Below are 21,411 nucleotides of genomic sequence, written 5' to 3'. Positions count from 1 at the left end.
CAGCAAAATGCAGTGAGTGGAGGATAGTTAAAAATGCAAATTGAATATTTCTCCAGTAAAATGAAGTGAGTGGAGGATAGTTACATAATATAAATTCATTATTTCTCCAGCAATATTTCAAGCGCGAGCTGTACTTGTTTCTGGCTGGGATGGAGATCACCGCTTACAAAAGTTAAATAATGCATAGAATTATCACGGCCAGAATAATCTCCCTGGTTTCGTTTCGATCTCCTCACGGATCGGAGAAGAAATACTCAGTTACGACCCACCCCACCCCAACCACGACCCCGGCAAATTGGCCTGGATTTTTATCTGTTGTTTGCCTCCCGCAGGAGATCGCGTGGCTTTTGTTGGGGTGGGGAGTGTATATAGTGTGGTACACAAGGTATGACAATCGCATGAGACGGGCTGGATCGACCAGAGGGTCCTTTCCTATCTGTCATTGTTGCTATGTTTGTATGTTTGTAAAATGCGATGAGACAAGGATGGTTACACAATTCAAATTATCTGCGTTAAACCAATCCGAGTGACATTTTGCTGGAATTGACCGGGGAATTATCCAATCATCTCCCTTCTGACCGGGATTACTGGCGTCACGATTTGCAGCTCTCAATAAACTGTGAATTTTAGTTTTTTGCAGGGTTGACTGATGTTGACGGTCTACAATGAAGTTGATGTTGCATTGGCAGAGAATTGAACCCGGGTCACTCGCGTGTGAAGCGACAATTCGACCACTGAACCACCAATGCTTGATTGAAGAATAATTGAGCTTCTTATGTCTCCAACAAGCAGCCGTGAGAGCTGATTGTCTTGGAGAAACAAAGGGGAAAACATACTTATATACTTCAACTAAAGTTGACTTCTGAATGCGGCTATAGCTCAGTGTTAAAGCGCATTTATACAGCTCTATGTTATAACCCAGGCATCTCCATTCATACATATTTCCAATTTTGGATATAATTTTGAGAAGATCCTCTTGGACTCGCCTCCTCTTTGCACACAAAAGACAGACAAGCCTTTCTTTACCTCGAGAAATATCGAACTGCATAGGATAAATTTCAATAGAAGAGCGCACGAATCGTTTCAATGCCCCCAACCCCAGCTCATCAAGATGTTTTCAATGAATCAATCTTTAAACACAAACCCACAATTGGGACATGTCCTATGTCCGTCTTTGGTGAAATGAGACCCAGTTCTCTCTTTGTCTCACGTTGCCCTCTTCTGAAGTTCAAGGACTCAAAGTATTCTTGCAGACCTCTGCTACACTGTGCCTGAGAATTTCTAATCCCGCCCAACTGTCTGCTTCCTGACTGATAAGGGGAGGGTTCGAAAACGGGGACCTGAAACAGGAAGGATGGTTATAGTCCAGTAGTGTTCGCAATTACCTTTGGAAATAACTCTAATATTTCCACCCCCTCGAATCATAACAAATAACCCTGAATGGGGTTAAAGCCGAGCCTTTGAGAGGCAAAGTCTCAGAATAAATCGTCACAACGCTGTGACATTCGATATCTGCCGCTATCTGCAGATAAGGTCTTAAATTCTTAACACTCCTGGATCTCCTCCTGCACCTATGTTTTTCCAGAAAAGGTTTCTTTGTAAGTCGGTGAAGCCCCCTTTATGTCAAAGAACTACTCTCGGTAAACCTGCACCATCAACACTCATTCGGATCCAAAAATTATAGTCACTTGTTTCAAAAGGAAAAAAACAGAAAATCCACCGCCGTTATTCTTGAGATCCCAAGGGGTTAATTACATAACATGAATTTGTCAATTCCTGATTTCCTTCCATCAACGTGGGGAAATATCCACTCAAATTAAGAAACTTAAAAATTTAAAAAAAATATATTTACATTCAGCAATATAAAAGTTGTCGCTTCGTGAATATTTAGACAAAGTTAATGTTACACAAGAAAAAAAACAATTTCAGCTGCCCGAGAAATGGGTTATCTTCTCTGCAGTGCAAAGAAGGCGGACCAAGATGTCGTCAGACTCACGCTGCTTGCGTCACGCAGTTTTCACATCAACTTAAAAGATGTTGCTGAATGAAAAAGAGCCAAACTCAATTTTGTTTCTCCTCCCCCCCCAAACTCTTTGTGCTGTGAAGCAATAATAACTTGCACAAAATTCCGAATACAATTAAATGGTGGAAAATAAATTTCAGCTTCTTTTCGACTTCCAATTTTCAAAACATGTGCCGTGAAAGCACAGAATTCTTTTCACCAAACTTTTGTTCCTTTAGAAATTGAAAATCTGTTAAAACATTCCTTGACCCCCCTATCAGAACTGCTAATGGTCTGTGCGGATAAAAGACCCCTATATCTCGACATGCCCATATTCTCAACACTTTCTCAACATAGTTTCAACATGTTCTCGACATATTCTCTACACACTCTCTGCATATTCTCTGCACATTCTCTACATATTCTTAACATATTATCGACACATTCTCAACGTCGTCTATAATCTTCTGCAAAATGCTTGAACCCTGCAATGTAAACAGCTTCCAACATTACCTCGCTCAGTCTGACCCTTCGTATTCTGGGTCAGTTTTCACTCGGCCATTTCCTGATCCTCAGCGACTATCTGATTCCCAGCGATCTCATGTTTATAAGCGGGTGCTGTTTATGCATTAAGATGCCTAATGTAAACGTGAGTGGTTTCCATGGTTTAAATGTTGAAAACACCAAATCTAAATGTACGCTTTATGTGTTACAAATGCATAATCTTACACCAAGGAGTTTCTTGCCCATTTCCAGACGTCGCCCACGGAAAGATGAATCTTCTGAGGCTTCTCAAGCATTAAATAGTCCCGGAGCAGGACTTCATCTCACGATCCCCTCAGCTGCTCAGCTAATTGCAGCCGCCGACAGATCAGAATTTGTTACGGTGCAATGTTGAGCGAACAATCGCAGCTCTTGTTCCTGTTTGACGCTCTCTCATTCATACAACGCACTTTATGATTCAGAGGTTGGAATTCAGCGGACAGGCATTTAGGCTGCACAGTAGTCTGGATGTTGGGTGGTTCTTCATTTCCCAGGGAGTACTGAGTCTGATTAATGCATTCCCGGCTGGTTTGGTGGGTGCGGACTCTCTCTCTCTGCCTTCTCGAGGGATCTGGATCGGTTCTTGACAGGGACAGAAATCGCATCATATAGAAGCTGAGTGGTTTTACAGTTAACCTACACATGGTCAGTGTCATGTCCTGGACTAGTTTCGATCGCCTGAGGGCGTCGGGGGGAATTTTCCAGAAATTCCCCCCGCCTTATCGGCCTTTGATTGTATTGATGTTTTATTACCGCTCCCACCAGATTACAATTCCGATGTGTGGAGCGGTTTCTTTTTCATTCGTACATGGGATGGGGGCGTCGCTGGCAAGGCCAGGATTTATTGCCCATCCCTAATTGCACTTTAGAAGGTGGTGGTGAGCCGTCTTCTTGAACCGCTGCAGTCTGTGTCGTGAAGATTCTCCCACAGTGAAATGGTGGGATAGGTGGGAAGTGTCTGGTCACGATGCTCCAGGCATGTGGGGCAGGATTGATGAACCAACTGGTCTTTTCCTGCCCGTCATGTCCGTCTGTAACCCCAGATCGTCAAGGTGTTTTTACTGAAGTGATCTTTAAAGCGTTCGAAAAATGCGCCCTGATCGGAATGGTTGTTACAGCACAGCCCAAGGATGCACTCCCCTTCTCCCAGCCTTTCTTCTCAACGTCCCCTTTCTCATTACTCTGAGTGCCGAGGCCTGGTTTCTTCCATTCACCCGCAGTTATATCAGGTCCGCATACTTCATATTTAATTGTCTGGTTGGAGCAGAAAAGGAGATGATTTTACGCCCAGTCGACAGAGAGTCAGCACCCACCACACCAGCCGGCAATGCATTCCAGAGACTCACTACTCTCTGGGAAATGAAGAACCGCCGAACATCGAGGCCATTCTTAATTGTGTCGATATTGTGTTCGAAACGTCTGTTCCCTGCTCCTCCCAATCTTTGAAACTGGAAATAATCTGAAATTGTGCCCATTCACCGTGGGGATGTAGCTCAGTGGAAGAGCGCATGTTTTGCATGCGTGAAGTCCTAGGTTCAATCCCCAGCATCTCCAAACAAGTTGGATTTCAAATTTTTGATTAAATTGTGAAAATATCCTCTGAGACTCGCCTCACCTTTGCACACAAGGACAGGAAAAAAGGAACAGGAGTCGGCCATTCAGTCACTCGAGCCTGCTCCGCCATTTGATAAGATCAGGCAACAGTTCATTTGCCTCAAGAAAAATCGAACGCTCGGCACAGAATATAATTCAATGGTAGCGCGCACACAACGTTTAAATGGCTCCTACCTCAGGGCTGGATAGCGTTCCCAGTGATAGATTGTTTCCAGTTTCACAGATTGGGAAGGAGCAGAGGACAGGCGTTTAGAGCACACAGAGGCAAGGATCGTCTGGCTGTTAGGCTGTTCTTCTTTTCCCAGAGAGTAGTGAGTCTCTGGAATGCATTCCCGGCTGGTGTCGTGGGTGCTGACTCTTTCTTTGGCTTCTCGAGGGATCTGGACCTGTTCTTGACTGGGGCAGAGATCGCATCATATAGAAGGTGAGTGGTTTTACAGTTAACCTACGCATGGTCAGTGTGATCCACTAAACTCGATTTGATAGCCTGATGGAATTGGGGAAGGAATTTCCCCGAATTTCAGCTCCCTATTGGCCCTGGGTTTTTTTCTGGTTTGTAACCGCTCCCAGGAGATTACATGTTTCCGGTGGGTGGGGCGGGTGTTGTCGGTAGGAAGTGTCCTGTCACGATGGTCCAGTCATGTGGGACAGGATTGATGAATCAGCTGGTCTTTTGCTGCCCGTCATGACCGTTTGTAACCCCAGCTGGTCAAGGTGTTTTTAGTGAAGTGATCTTTACACACAACCCACACCTGGGGCAGGGCCTGCGTCCGTCTATAGTGAAATGAGACTCAATGCTCTCTGTGCCCCACCTTACCCTCCTCTGAAGCTCAAGAACCCGGAATATTCTTGCCGCTCTCGTCGACATTGTGCCTGAGCATTTCCATTCCCGTCCAACCCTCAGCCTCGTTACTGTTAACGGGCGCGTTCGAAGAACGGCGACCTGATACAGAAATAATGGTCCACACAGCCCGAGGAGACTCTCCGGCTCTCCCAGACTTTCTTCTCAACTCTCCCTTTCTCATTTCTCTGAGTGGCGAGATCTGTTTCTTCTGCTCAACCAAAGTTTTATCAGGTCCGGTACCTCAGGCCTAGTTGTCTGCTTGGAGTACAAAAGGACATGCCTTCAGCCCAGTAAATCCTCGATTTTTCGCACTTCCCTGCTCATTCCCCACAGCCCTGGAAATGTCTTCCCTTCAAGGATTGATCCAAATCCCTTTTGAAAGTTATTATTTAATCTGCTTCCACCGCCCTTTCTGGCAGTGAATTCCAGATCAGAACAACTCACTGCCTAAAAAAATGCTTCAGCATGTAGCCTATAGTTCTTTTCCCAATTACCGTAAATCTTTGTTCCCTCGTTACCGACCCTTCTGCCACTGGTAACAATCTCTCCATATTTACTCTAACTAAACCGTTCATGATTTTGAACACCTCTTTCAAATCTCCCCTTAACCTTCTCTGCTCTAAGGATAACAATCCCACCTTCTCCAGTCTCTCCTAACTGAAGTCCCTCGTCCCTGGTACTATTCTGGTAAATCTTCCCTTAACCTTCTCTGCTCTGAGGAGAACAACCGAGCTTCTCCAGTCTCCCCACATAACTGAAGTCCTTCATCCCTGGTACCATTCTAGGAAATCTCTTCTGCACCCTCTCTCAGGCCTTAACATCCTTCCTAGTGATTGGTGCCAAGAATTGAGCGCAACCGTCCAGCTGAGGCCTAACCAGCGTTTTATAAAGTTTCAGCATGACTTTCTTCCTTTTGTATTCTATACCTCTATGTATAAAACCAAAAACCACATATGTCTTTTCAACATCTTTCTCAACTTCAAGGAATTGTGCACATACACCCCTGGTCTCTATCTTCCTCCCTTTAAATTTATACCATTTGGTTTATATTGCCTCTCCTCGTTCTTTCCACCAAAATATATCACTTCACACTTCTCAGCATTAAATTTCATCTGCCATGTGTCTGCCCATTTCACCAGTATGTCTATGTCCTCCTGAAGTCTGTTACTATCCTTGATGTTGTTTACTACATATCCTAGTTTCGTGCCATTTGAAAACTTTGAAATTATACCCTGTACACTCACGTCCAGGTCATTAATATATATCAAATAGAGAAGTGGTCCTAATACTTGGGAAACACCACTGAATAGTTCCCTCCAGTCTGAAAAACAACCGTTCACCACTACTCTCTGCTTTCTGTCCCCTAGCCGATGTTGTATCCACGCTGCCACTGTCCCTTTAATCACATGGGCTTTAGTTTTGCTAACGGGTCTATTATGTGATACTTTATCAAATGCCTTTTGAAAGTACATATACACAAAATCAACCGCACTGCCCTCATCAACCCTCTCCGTTACTTCATCAACGAGTTCAATCAAGTTCGTCAAACACGATTTTCCTTTAACAAATTCGTGCTGACTGTCATTTATTGTGTGTGTTGACATTTAGTTGCAGTCAATAAAGGATTAATCGCAACCTATTGGTGTCAAGTCCCAATCGATCTTGCAAACTGGTGACTTCAGCAAAGGACCTTGACCTACGAAAATCTGGATAGAGTGAAACTAATTGCCTCGGATGGACAAGATGCTAAACCCAGTCCGTTAAAGTAGAAAACTCGTTTCAGCGAGAGCATGAGTTTTCCCTCCAATAGTGCGAGTAAACATCGAGACTATCAGGCATTTGTTTGTTGTTTATTTCGCTGCCCTCACAATTCCATGGAATTATATATTGAAGTATTTTTAATCTTTCTTTTATTCCACATCCTCCAGCGTCTTTTCATTAAGGGTGTACTAAAATTCGTTGTATTCTTCCAAAGTCTGTCACTTTACATTAAAATGCAACCACGTCTTGTCTGCTCAATGCAGCCAAATTGCCTGTATCATTCTTGAATTTATTTTATCGTTTTCCTAAACTCTGCTTTTGCTTCTGGGCATTTTTGGAGATTGGGCTCTGTCACACAAAGTCCAAATCATTTCTACTAACTGTTTCTAAGAGTTTCTCCACAACTGATATTAGAGCCACTGGTCTATAAGTGTCTAATGCATTCCCCCTCCCTCCCACGGCAAAAACAACATACTGATTTCGTATCAGGACACCACAATGTCAGAACACAGAGTCTCTTTATCAATCAGCCCCAGGGAGCAGAGACATCACAGACCGGATGGCAAAAAATGAAACAGACCCTAGCCAAAGATAATAGTTAATAAAACTTCATCCTAGTCATTAGTTTCAGAGAACAGTAAAAGGGGTTATAATCAAAGAAATAAAAGAGAAATAACTAATGAAACGTCGTCGCAATCACTGTAGCTGGTCTCATCTTAGAGACTGGCTAAAGCCTGCCTCACAGTTGTACAAACCTATTTCAATGTCTGTGGATAAACCGAGTTATGTGGTTCCAACAAAAAAGATTCCAAGAATAGTTGCCAAGTCTGTTTATTATTTAAGTCTCTTTCTGGTACAAGAATATCAGCCCAGAAATTACTTTTGCTCATAACGTGGAAAACTAAAGAACACATTCCAATGAAAGCCAACAACAACTCGCATTCATCGACCGCCTTTAATGTAACAAACATTCCCAAGGGGCTTAACCGGGGCGTGAGGAACAACGGGCACAAAAGAAATAAGAAGATATCAGAAGATGTGAGGAAAACCTCGGTCAAGGAGTGGGTTTAAGGAGGCTGCAAGAAATGGAAATGGAGAGACGGAGGGGATAAAGAAGAGTTTCCGAGATTAGAGTTTAGTTGTCTCATGGAACAACCACCAATGGCGGGATGAAGAGAGTGGAGGATGGTAAAATATAACAATAACTACTTGTATTTATGTAGCGGATTTAACATAGATAAATATCCTAAGGCGCTTCACAGAGGTATTCACAGACAAATATGGACCCTCGGCCAAAGAAGGGGATATTAGGAAGGAAGAGAAAATGTTCGAGCAAGAGATGGGTTTCATGGAATGTCTGAAATAAAGAAATAACTTGCATTTAAACAGCGCCTTTTACGTCATCGGGACGTTCCAAACGCTTTGCAAGTACTTTTTGAAGTGTAGCCATTGTTGTCGTGTAGGAAACGTGACAATTTACATACAGAAAGCTCCCACCAACAGGAATGAGATAATAACAAGATAATATGTTTTAGTGATGTTGGTTGAGGAATACGAATTGGCCTGGAAAACTGGGAGTACTCTCCTGCTCGTCTTCAAATATTGCCCCTGGATCTTTTACATCCACCTGAGAAGGCAGACTGGTCATTTGTTTAACATCTCATTGGAAAGACGGCATCTCCGACAGTACAGCGCTTCCTCAGTACTTCTCTGCAGTATCAGCCTGGAATTTCTGTTCAAGTCTGTGGACTGCAATTCGAAATTACAACTTTCCGACTCAGAGGCGAGACTGCTACAACTGAACCGCGTCTGATACCTGCAAGGGGGAGAGAGAGATGGAGGGGCTTAAGGAGGGCATTCCGGAGCGTGGATATGGCTATCAAAAGCAGGCCCAATGGACTGTAGACGCAAAAACGGCCAAAGCTGGAGGCGCTGAGTGTGTGGGAAGGGCAGTAAGGCTGGAAGAGATTACAGATATAGGTAGGTGTGAGGCCCTGAGGATATAAGTGTAAGAAAGAATAAAAATAAAATGCATGCTTAGGAGACTGGAAGCCCATGCAGATCACTCAGGACTTGGTGATTGGTGAGGGATTCATTGAACAAAAAGAGACGGTGAGAATTAAATCCGTGTCCAGGATGTGGAGATTGTGGGGTCAAAGATCGTGACTTTCCAATTTTTAAATGGATGATATTGTGGCTCATCTAAAACAGATTATTGCTCTGACGACACAAAGACATTGGAAGGGTCAAGAGAGGCGATGATTTTGTCAGCCTACATCTGAAAGCTGGTCCATGTCGGCGGACAATGTCAACAAAGGGCAGTTGAGAATGAGGAAGAGGATGGAGCCAAGGATTGAAGCTTTAGAGACATCAGATATAACGTTGATAGGGTGGGAAGAGAAGCTCCTCCTGGATATTATCAGATAGGTGAGTGGAACCAAGCGAGGGTACAAAAGATGCCAATGATCGATGAATGAGGAGATCAGCGGTCGATTTCCTATAGGTGTGGAGGAGAGGGCGGAGATGGGGAGGGGTGGATCAAGGTGGGATTTATACTCCAGATAAAAAAATTCAAATGTTAGGCGATCGGGAAGTGGGAGTCAGTGAGGGTCAGTGGGCCGAGCAGGACCTGGTGCTGGTTGGAAGGTGAAGGTTGCGTAGCCAGGCAGGAGTGCACCAGAGGAATGGAGTCTGAAGGGGACAGAGGCATTGATGACGGGTTTAATGGCAATGGACCGAGGAAGGAAAGACGGCGAGTGAGGGAAGCACGGGGCCTTTGTGATGGCGGTCAAATGGCGCAGCTCTGGGTTACAGGGGATCAATTTTACTGGAGCCGTCAACCAATGTAAAATAAACGGGTAAACATCTGCAGTAAAATAACGGAGAGAGGAATGGCAATGAAACTTGTTCAGTGTCCGATCCCTAATATCACCCACAGTCATTTCTGTGCTACAATCCTCAACGTGGCCTTTAATTCAGTGTCAGAGACTCAAACATTTATATTTTAACTGGGAAACTGCAGGAACAGAGTGAAACGGGTCTGCTTGTGTCCCTGGATTCGGTGTACACACGGAGAAATCGGTAATTTTTTTTAATGAATCGGCAGGAGTGAACATGGTCAATTCAATTGTATGAAAACTGTAAATGGAGCCGCTCATTGTTGTTGGACCAGTCCTTTCTGAGCACAGCTTTTAACTTTATTCCGGAGAGAGGTCTCATTAAGATTATGCCCTGGACTTTGCGATGTTTGTGATATATCCCCGTCATTATTTACATTGGAGCCAACGCTGCTGATGTAATGTGTTTGTTCAAATGACTGTAACTAATAGCAATGATCAAGGGTATAACCATGCCAGTGGAGATTTATCCCCTGTATAAATCAGGCTCGTTGCAATGTATCAGCTCAGAGTTCCTGCCAGAGCTGCGGGATTCAGATCAACAGAAGTCGCCGTTTCTCAAAGAAATGGGATCTCCAGTAATGTTTCAGATAGAACGCATTTACTATCCTGTTCTTGCAGCCATTGGAGTTCCGGGTAAGCCGTTATCTTATCAGTGAATATTGTAAATCGGTCTTAACTGTGCTACTGTACTTGGCAAATTATTTTTGCCACCATATTTTAAACAGATGCCTGTTCTGTTCCATCAGTTGGATGATGGACTGTTTAATGCCTCTGGTCTTTCAGTCTTGTAGGAGCTTCATTATATCTTTCACATCCCATTCTCTGCTTCACTGTGGATGAATTCACTCTAAAATGTAATGTTTTATCAGTTTGCACTTTATCAATTGGAATCATGAGCCCTTCTATTTATCTGTAGATTATAAGCAGCAGCGGTGATGTTGGCGTTTTGTTAATTGAACAATGCCGCCATCTAACGCTGTACTTTGTAATTACAGGAGAAGGAACTTGAATTATTGTGAGGTGTGTCTGGAAGAGGCATTCAATTCTGTTTCTTCCTTGCATTGTTGATGAAGTGAACAGTGTAGGTGAACAGGTGGAGATTTGGATGATCTGTCGAAACAGTAAATTGGTCACAGAAGCTTCACCATTTAACATACTGACACTGAGAATAGGATCGTTGGAACACGGGGCTGGTGAAGAGAAAACAGACGCAGGATGTTAGGATTTACTCGGTTATGAAAAGGGACATTGAGAAGGAGAGTAAAGGGAGTGCGGAGAGATAGAGAGCAGCGATAGAGAAAGAAACTGAGAAGGAAAACGAGAGGAAGGGGGAGAAGAACCAAGAGGAAGAGAGAGGGAAACAGAGAGAATGAGAGAGGGAGAGTTAGAGATAGCACCAGAGGTGTGAATGATTCATCGGAATGAACTGCTGAAACTTCCAGTACAATTATGAAGGGGAAATGTGATTTGAAGGTGTTATTAGGATGTTGTAAGATTGTGAGAGTTTTAATGTACTCGCGCCGGGTGTGTTTATCGCCATCAGGTCCTCAGTCTGTTTATGTGAACATGCCGTTTACTTCTTTACTGACTGAATACATAAAAACAATTGAACTGCATTTAAAGATTAAAATCAGTGATTTCCTGATCGCATTGAATTATTATATAGAAACTACATGTCAACTTAAGTGAATAAAGAGCGAGGCTAATTCAATTAATGTATTTGGATTTAGCTTTAATTGAATGTGCAAAGTAAATTTATTAAAAATATTCCTGAACCACCGAGTTGTTCTCTGATACTAATAACCATTGAAATCAACGGTTGAATTCATTAATTGTGTTCCTGGGACCGAAAGATAACATTTCCTCTGACAATCTGCTGCAGTCTCTCCCTGTGAATCTTGGCCTGTCCAACCACTGCATTGAATCATTTGTATCCTCCTCGGTTGCTTCAGTTTATCAGCTTTCCCACATCATCTGCTACAGACTCCGCTCCACCTCCTACATGTCCTTTCTCTTGTCTCCCTTCCAGTCTCACTCACTGGCTCGGCCTCCAGATGCCTCTTCCAATCCGATCCGAAGCCACAAAAACACCGCCGCGGATCTCGGTCTTTCCCGTCTTGTGCCAGCCCCTGTCGGCTCTCTTAACACAGAGCAACAAACCAGAAACACACCCCCACCCCGAACCAACCCGACCGCTCACGTTATCGGCCCTCGCTCACTTTCTCGTCGAGCTGGAGCCCAAATCCGGATTTTACCCATTGGATCCCCAGTCCGTAAACACTCTTCTCACTTCCCCACCGGCACTGCATCCTCATTGGGCCCTTCCAGTGGATCGGCTGCTCAATTTGTTCACTTTCTGTATCAATTCCACAATTCATGATTGTAATTAAAAACATTTCTCTGCCCGAAAGCGCTGCCGAGGTCAGTGACTCAGTTTCCACCGTTTGATGCAGCAACAAAGCTGCAAATTTCACCCCAGATTTTGTCAAACTGCTGCTTTGGCTCCTGGTCTGATCAGTAATTTCTCTACTTCATTTTCTCTTCCTTACAGTTAACTTGGTGGCGATTGTGATCCTGTCCCGAGGAAAGTGCGGACTCTCCAAATGTATCACTCGCTACCTGGTGGGAATGGCAGCGGGAGATCTTCTGGTTGTTCTTACAGACGTCACAATGACGCGCATTATTCATATTCATTTCCCAGTTTCGTTCTTTACCATTACCCCCGTGTGCCGTCTCATGGCCAGCATGAGTTTAGCAGCCATAGCGGCCTCTGTCTGGTTCACAGTGGTTTTCACCTTTGATCGATTTGTGGCCATTTGTTGTCAGAAGCTGAAAACAAAATATTGCACCGAGAAAATGGCGGCTGCTGTTATCGGGGTGGTGAGTGCGCTGAGTTGTTCACTAAACCTTCCCTGGTACTTTGCATTTGACCCGGAATATATAATGGACAATGTACCCCGGGGTTGTGTCTGGAAACCGACATTTTTCACTTCACACATATGGGCAGCGTTTGACTTGTTTAACCTTGTATTAACGTCTTGTCTCCCATTCATTCTGATTTTGCTCTTCAATGTTCTCACCGCTACGCATATTTTAGCGGCCAGTAGAGTCCGCAGGGGACTCCGGGGCCGCAGCAATGGAGAGCATCACAAGGATCCAGAGGTGGAGAACCGAAGGAAATCCATCATTTTACTCTTCAGTATATCAGGCAGTTTTATATTGTTATTGAGTACACTTGTTTATTATGTTATCTCTCTGCGTATAACAAACGCCCAGTATTATACGGCCAATGACATTGAGTCAGTCGGATTCATGCTTCAACTTCTCAGTTCCTGCACCAACACGTGTATTTATGTTGTGACCCAGACTAAATTCAGGGAGGAGCTGAAGAACGGGATGAAATACCCACTGAATCTAATTATTAAATTAGTTAAATCATAGAAACATTTGATTACTTTTCATCCGAAATTAACTAAAAAGTCGGCAATTAGAGTAGATTTTCATATTTGGCGGTGGCGTAAGACGGGCGGTAAAGGATCTGGCGCCCGTTATTCACCGCGCCTGATTTTACTATCAATTGACATCAATGAGTTCACTGAAGCAATTGATATCAATCCAATACATTACATCAATTTGTAAATACCAGACAGGAATTATATTTTACCCGACAAATGTGGTGTTGTGAAATGATGCAAGATGTGATTCTAACATGAAATGGTTTGCTGTTATCAGACTGGAAATAATATGACTTCAATATTAAATGTTTAATCCTGAAATGAATAAAATCAAATCCTGCTTTTCGGTTGATGATTATTTCCCATCACACACACTGCCCGGTGGGATGGACTGAGGGTGAGCTGTCACGGTCAGACAGCGTCCTGTTCATTGGGACATTTGTTTTGACCAGAACAGAATAATAATGGACCAACACCCGGACCGTTACTAACTGGTAAAATATTAATGTAATTTCAAACTCCAGTGGGGAGTTCCGGAGATAGTTTCCTCTCTGAGCTGCTGTGCAGCAATGTTTACTCACTGCAGGGAGTTTAATGGGGCATGAGGCTGGGCATGTTTACACAGATCTATAAGGAAACCTCCCGATACATTTCTGAGACGATCAGGCGGCTAGAGATTTCGCACGGCCGAAGCAGGCCAAGGGAAAGCTCTCCTGCTCCTCCTTGCTCCACAAAATATACGTTGAAAAGAAACTTCTCAGTGTTCTGGACCACGCATTGTCCATCGAAAGGGCGGCTCCTCCATCCATTTGTGCCCAACATTAAATGGTCTCCGACGTAGGTCATAATACTCTGATATACATATTACAAGTGCCCTGACCGGAAACAGGTGCGTGATGCATGGATCGCTCTTCTCAGGACCCTACCCATGATGGTAGAGGAGAGCCAACATCAAAGGGGCGGTAAGCGATCTAAAACCTTTTACTAGCCTCTACCACCCCATTTCCGCCAGGTGGGGATACTTTAAATTGGCCACACCTTTTCTGACTTCCGCCCTAGTATCAATCTTCGAAGCCCACAAGCTGGTCGAATTTCTCAAACTGAACCGGTTCAAAACACGTGGAGGGAAATTTTCATCATCGCTGGGGGCTGAACTGGTGGAGAAGATCACTCATCACCTTATAGAACCGGCCCGATTTTAATTTCTGCTCCGTCAGTCTTCCGCCCAATCAGTGAAAGTGAAATAACCCCATACGTCTCTGACCCCAAGGTTTGACAGGTGTGTGAATGACATCAGACAGTGTTTGCCAAACGCTAACCTGAATTTGGGCGAATGGATCTGTGTGTTCAGGTAAAAGGTGATAACCCCTTCCACAGAGACACGACCCCCTATCTGAGAGAGGCGGTGGAGGGCTTGTGAGAGATAATAACAAGTTTCGAACATCAGGGGTGTTAAGCAAAATTATAGCCTGTCAGAGGATAACTCTGCTCTGCGGCTCATGTGCAAATCAAACGGCTCTTGGTGAGCAACAGATAATTATAGGCAAATAAACGAATATTCGCCAACAACGCGTCCGATTGTGGCCTCATACCTAGAGATGTTAGCCACGCTGATCCATCGGTCTCATTGATATTCCTTGAGAGATATTCGAACGGTCCATCCGTCTCACTGGTATTCGGAGAGAGATATCTCGAACGATCCATCCGTCTCACTGGTACTCGGTGAGAGATATCTCGAACGATCCATCCGTCTCACTGGTATTCGGAGAGAGATATCTCGAACGATCCATCAGTCTCACTGGTATTCGGTGAGAGATATCTCGAACGGTTCATTGGTCTCACTGGTATTCGGTGAGAGATATCTCGAACGGTCCATCGGTCTCACTGGTATTCGGTAAGAGATATCTCGAACGGTCCATCGGTCTCACTGGTATTCGGTGAGGGATATCTGAAACGGGTTCTGGAATCCCCTGCTCCACCCCGATTCACAGTACAAATTCACCTTTACTTTCGAAGGACAGCTGTACACTTGGACCGTCCACCCTCAAAGTTCCCACAACAGCCCGGCTATTTTCTCTGCTCACATGAAAGGAGCTTTGTCAGGGCTGTGAATCCCCGGGCTGCCATCAATTATGTGGAATGAATCCTAATACAGACCGAGACACGGGAAGATCACCTGCGAATGGTGAGTGAGGTTTTCCATCGACTGGAGTCCTCTGGACTTAAGGTCAATCTTACTAAGTTGCAGATGATGAAACCTCAAATTAAGTTCCTTGTTGTCATCCAAGAGTCAAGGTCCCGGTCTGTAGACCAGGATAAAGTCAAAGATATCACCTCCTTACCACAGCCCACGAATGAGACCTCCCTGAACGTTTTCTGGGTATGACAGGTTGTATGGGGATTGTATCTCTGACTATACAGAAATTGCTGCTCCCCTGTATGGGCTACTTCGAGCGGGAGTTGAACGGCAGTGGACAGAGAGGCACATCAACATTATCACCACCCTTAATACTAGACTTGCTAGTGGTCCGATGCTTGCCGCGCCCCGCCCCCACCATTATACAAAGGACTGTGCCCTTTATCCCCGTTCCCGTTCTGAGAGTTCCGTCGCCATGCTTGGATGGGTCCATCATGCTAAGTCCAATCCTATTAATTTTACATCGGCTCCTTTCCAGACAGCACAGAATGAGAGAGGCAGGTACTTCCATTGTATTGCGCCCTCTCTAAGTCCCTCCACATAATTGGAGGTCACAAGGGTACAGTTTACACCCATCACAGTCCAGGGCTCTTTCAATCAAAAGACCGAATTAAAGAGGGAAATGTGTCTAGTGCCCGAATCACAGAATGGCCCGAATCCCTGATTGCCCGTCTTGTCCACCGAGACCCTCGAGGTCCCACCAGCAAAAGATATTCGGAGAATTTTGACTGACCCGGATCCAAAAAAGTTTAAATCCCACAGAAAGTAGTCAGATTCCAAATTTGAGCCAAGATATTTATACAAAGGGGTGGTTCAAGGGAACTTCAGATGAGTGTAAATTGAAACGCTGCAGCTCTGCCTGTTCCACTCGCAAGCCGTGTCATCAAATATAGCAAGTTTGGAGTTTGATACCAATAGTAGTGACAGTCCCCACACTGAGAAGGTTGTGTCTGGACACGCTGGCCGAGCAGATGCAGGACGTCCCTTCCAGCTGGACCGGACCCCATCACCTGTCTCAGGTGGAGAATTTCCTGAATTGGAACCCTTTCGATCACAAGACCGTCAGAGAGTGGTCGACACGGAATGTTCTGAGGGTCCTGCAGGGAATGGAGAGGGTGGATCCGATCGGGCAGTTATCCAAAAAGACGGCCGAAGCCATTTAGTGGAAGGTCACATCACCGAAACTGACAACAGTCGCTAGGATGTAGCATGGATGATGGTGAAAAGAGCCCTCTCAATACAATCTTTCCTGCACACAGCATCTCAGCACCACCGCGAGCTGCCCCGAGGCAGCAGCAGAGACAGGACCATCGTCCATCTTTTGGTGGATTGCCCCATAGCGCAGAAGGTGTGGACAGAGATGCGTTGGTATCTTTCCCGGTTCATCCCCAGCAGCTCGGTGACACAGGACGCTGTGCTCTACCGGTAGTTCCCTGGGACGCACTCCAAGGCAGATATCAACTGCTGCTGGAAGACCATCACCTCGATGAAGGAGGCCCTTTGGTCGGCCCGAAATCTGCTGATCTTCCAACGGCAGGAGCTGTCCACGACCGAGTGTTGCCGACTGGCACAATCCAAGGTCCAGGAGTACGTGCTGTAGGACGCACTGAGGCGAGTTACGGCCTACACAGAGGCTCTATGGGGAAAAGCCACCATGTGAGGCCATTTCACCTTGCATTGTACAGCATGTATTAGAAGATATGTACACTGTTTTGAATTGTAATGGCGAGATCGTAGTGTGTACGATCTGTATTGTGTTGTTTTTAATTGTAATAATGAATCGTAATGTGTACGATCTGGATTTTACTGCTTTGAATTGTAACTGTGATATTTACATTGACCTGTGTGTATCCATAAATTTTATGCAATAAAGACTATTTTGAAATATCAAAAAAAGAACTGTCTCACCGTGTCTAGTTGTATTCGACGGCGAACATTGGAAATATAGCCAGACGGTAAAGATGTGGGGAGATATAAAAAGAGCATCTATTGCAGGCATCAGGTGAGAAATAGGAATATTTTCTTAATGGTGGGAAATTAGGGACTGTAGAGGAACAAAGGGGTTTGGGTGTCCAGGTACAGCAATCACTAAAAACTAGTGCACATGTTCAAAAAAAGTTAAATATCCCAATTTCTCGGCTTTCATATCCCAAAGTACCGCTATCGGGTACTTAGCCAACTCTCTGGAATTTGCTGATAAAATCAGGCCCCACTGCCTCCATTGCTGGTCCGTTGCATACATCCAGCTCCCTCAGCATTAAAAAAGCTACATTCAATCATTCTGCTCATCCTGTGACCCAGGTCGAGAAGACTAATAGTGGCAGCAGGACTCTTTGTGAGTTTGGACATTTCTGCTTTTTATTCAGATTACTGTATTTGCAATGCTTCCTTTTTTTTTCTACATTTCTGTTTTTATTTCATTTAGCAGATTTTGCATTTTTAAACAAATTCTCCAAATCCTGTGGGCAGTGAGTGCTAACTTCGGGCCCTTTGATTGACAGATCTCTCCTCCCGGCTCCAACACACTCCCTCCTGGGCTGACACCGAAAATCACGTGACACCCGGAAGCGGCCCTCAACTTTGCGGGCTGACGTCACGACGCGTACATCCAGCTCATTCAGCTCGGGCCCGCGGGATGCCGCGCATGCGCCGCGCAGTCCCTGTGCCGCATTGAATTCAGTGTCAATTAAAACACATGCAGAGATAAGATTCTAGGTAACATGTCCGAACGAATTAATAAGTGGACGTGAGACTACGTGAGATTGCAAAGTCAAAAGGTCGTGAAAATAGGTAGAAGGTTAAGCAAGGATAGGAGGACAGTGAAATCAAAGGATCCAGCAAAAGATGAGTTGAGATGTAAAGTGAATTCACCAGGATGAGGAGTCGCTCACTGCAGAGGCTGAGGGCGGAATGGAGTGACGATATCTTGATGAGAAACTTGGATGGAGCGATGGAAGGCATTTGAGAATGAGGATTTTAAAGGAGAGGTGAGAGAGCTGGAACAGAGTGAGTTCCTCAAAGGGGGAAAAGGTACCGGAAGTTTTGGATGAGTCATCAAGTTGTGATTTGCCACAATGGCCACAATGCCACTGCGGCAGTTTGGGAAAATATAGCCAAGCAGGACGCTTCACTAAGGAGCAAGGTGTTGTATCCTTACCAAGCGCCTCTCTACCCTTTTATAATATGTGCACAGTGTTCCAAGTGTGGTATAAACACGCTTCTATACAGGGTTAACATAACTTTTCAATCTATCCCTCTAGAAATGAAGCCCAGAGCTTTGTTAACTTTCTTTATGACCTTATTAACCTGTGTCGCTACGTTTCGTGATCTGTGTATCTGTACCACTAAATCCATGTGTTTTTCGATTCCATTTCGTCTCTTATTTTCCAAGGATTTATTCAGTTCAACAAAATGCATCACCTCAGACTTATCCATATTGAAATTCATTTGCCAATTGCATGCCAATTCTGAAAATGTATTAAAATCTTCTTGTAATTTGTTGCAGTCTTCCTCAGTTTGATGTCGTCCGCAAACTTCTAGCACCCATTGTCAGCATCAGGCACTCAAGCGTCAGGCACAGCACTGCAAAATACAACAACAAATTGCCTTAACCCAAACCTCAGAAGATCCCCTGCTACTGTAATGATCATTTCCCCTATTTCCAAAACAGCCATTCCGTGGACTATTTTAGCACCACATTCGTTGTCAACTTTATGTTCCATTCGATTAGAAAGAAAACTGGGATATCCAGAAACTGATAACAATTTAGTTACAGGGAAGCCTGTTATAATGAGTGTGCATGGGTATGTTTAATCTGACTCCGATATTGAGTTGGTATACAGTTGGTAATAATTATTTGAATTCTACTATGTTTCTCAACACTATTTCCTCTATCATCAGAAATTAAGGCGAGAACAAAATTAATGATATTAAGGTGCAGTGTTCCAACTCTCTCAGCCGAAGAAAACTGAAATACAAAGCTTGAGACCGTCGATGAAACGGATTGACACAGTTAGTGATGCTTCTGAAACCCTAATGTTCATTGCGAACATTTGAATGAGGATATGTTAAAGAACTTGAACTGCTCTGTTCCTTAACACCAGTTTCCTTCCTGCAGCGTTGTGAGAATGTGGCTGGGAGCTCACCTTTCCTGAAAAGAAAAGGGACTGGTTACAAAGGTAACATTGAAGACATGCGGGTGCATTTTCACGTTTATCCGACGGGCCGAAAACTGGCGGTAATGGATTGCCCGTTTTGCACACTACCCGGTTTTTGTTTCCAGACCAATGGTGAAAATTCAACCCATACAGTTTTAACTTTTACTCAATAGGAAGAGAGAGCCGTGGTTTATTTAGCCCCACTCTGCCGAATTGTAAAGTGATGAATTATGGAGCTTGCATAGAATTAAACAGAATCTACAGCACAAGAACAGGCTATTGGGCCAATTGGTAGAAGCCAGTGTTTATGCTTCACACGAGCCTCCTCCGACACCTAATCCTATCTGCATATCTTTCTATTCCCTTCTTCCTCGTTTACTTATCTAGGCTCCCCTTAAAGGTTTGGTCGTCTGGCTTGATGGTGATGGAGGAGTGAGGTCCATGTTGGGAAATGAGATCACAAATGAAGGTGGAATAAAATTCTGCTGCTGATGGCCCAAAGCGCCTCACGGATGTCCAGTTTTGAGCTTCTAGATCTGTTCTTAATCTATCTTCGGGGAGATTATAATGGGGAATAAGGAAATGAAAGAGGCGTTGAACAAATATTTTATATTTATCATCACAGATGATAAATATAAAATGGGGAACCACGGGTCTAATTAGAGGGAGGAACTTAAAGTAATTATGATTAGTAAAGAAAAAGTCATAGACAAATAAACGGGACTAAAAGCCGACAAATCCCCTGGCCTGCATCCTAGGATTTTTAAAGAGGTGGCTGCAGAGATAGTGGATGCATTGGTTTTGATCTGGCAGAATTCCCTCGATTCTACGACGGTTCCCCTGGATTGGAAGGTAGCAAATACAACTCCGTTAATCTAGAAACGAGGAAGAGACAAAACAGGGAACGACAGGCCAGTTAACCTGACATCACTAGCAGATAAAATGCTAGAATCCAATATTAAGAAAGTGGTAACTGGGCACTTGGACAATCATGACATGATTAGGCAGAGTCAACATGGTTTTGAAGGCGAAATCGTGTTTGGCAAATCTATTCGAGTTTTTTGATGATTTAACTAACAGGGTAGATAAAGGGGAACCAGTGGATATAGCATATTTGGAATTTCAAAAGGCATTCGATAAGGTGTGACATAAAAGGTTGTTACACACGGTAAGGGCTCATGGGATTGGGGGTAATATATTAGCATGGATAGAGGATTGGTTAACGGACAGAAAAGAGAGAGTAGTGATAAACGGGTCATTTTCATGTTGGCAGGCCGTAATTAGTGGCGTGCCTCAAGGATCAGTGCTTGGGCCTCAGCTATTTACAATCTATATTAATGACTTAGCTGAAGGGGCCGAGTATAATGTATCCACGTTTGCTGACGAAACTAGGCGAGGTTGGAAAGTAAGCAGTGCGAGGGACACAAAGAGTCTGCAAAGGGATATAGACAGTTTAAGTGAGTGGACAAGAAGGTGGCAGATGGAGTATAATGTGGGGAAATGGTGAGGTTATTCATTTTGGTAGGAAAGAAAGAAGAACGGAATATTTTTCAACTGATGAGAAACTACTAAATGTTGTTGTTCAGGGGCATTTGGATGTTGCTGTACAGAAACCCAAAAGTGAGCATGCAGGTACAGCAAGCAATTAGGAAGGGAAATTGTATGTTGGCCTTTATTGCAAGGAGTTTGGAGCATAAGAGTAAGGAAGTCTTGCGGCAACTGTACAGGGCTTTGGTGAGAACATACCTGGAATACTGTGTACAGTTTTGGTCTCCTTACCGATGAAGGATATACTTGCCTTGAAGGCGGTGTAACGAAGGTTCACTGGATTGATTCCTGGAATGAGACGGTTGACCTATGAGGAAAGATTGAGTAGAATGGGCCTATACACTCTGGAGCTTAGAGGAATGAGAGGTGATCTCATTGAAATATATAAGA

At 44.2% G+C, this 21,411-nt stretch overlaps 1 non-coding gene across 1 annotated transcript; it reads left to right on the top strand.

Annotated features, from left to right (window-relative positions):
• The first annotated feature begins 4,027 nt into the window (after positions 1-4,027).
• Positions 4,028-4,099, top strand: trnaa-ugc (transfer RNA alanine (anticodon UGC)). The gene has a single exon. It is a non-coding gene; the product is annotated as a tRNA-Ala (tRNA).
• Positions 4,100-21,411: the final 17,312 nt, after the last annotated feature.

The sequence above is a fragment of the Heptranchias perlo genome, unplaced genomic scaffold, assembly GCF_035084215.1.
Source record: "Heptranchias perlo isolate sHepPer1 unplaced genomic scaffold, sHepPer1.hap1 HAP1_SCAFFOLD_43, whole genome shotgun sequence".
Taxonomy (NCBI): domain Eukaryota; kingdom Metazoa; phylum Chordata; class Chondrichthyes; order Hexanchiformes; family Hexanchidae; genus Heptranchias; species Heptranchias perlo.
This window is presented reverse-complemented; position numbering and strand designations above follow the sequence as displayed.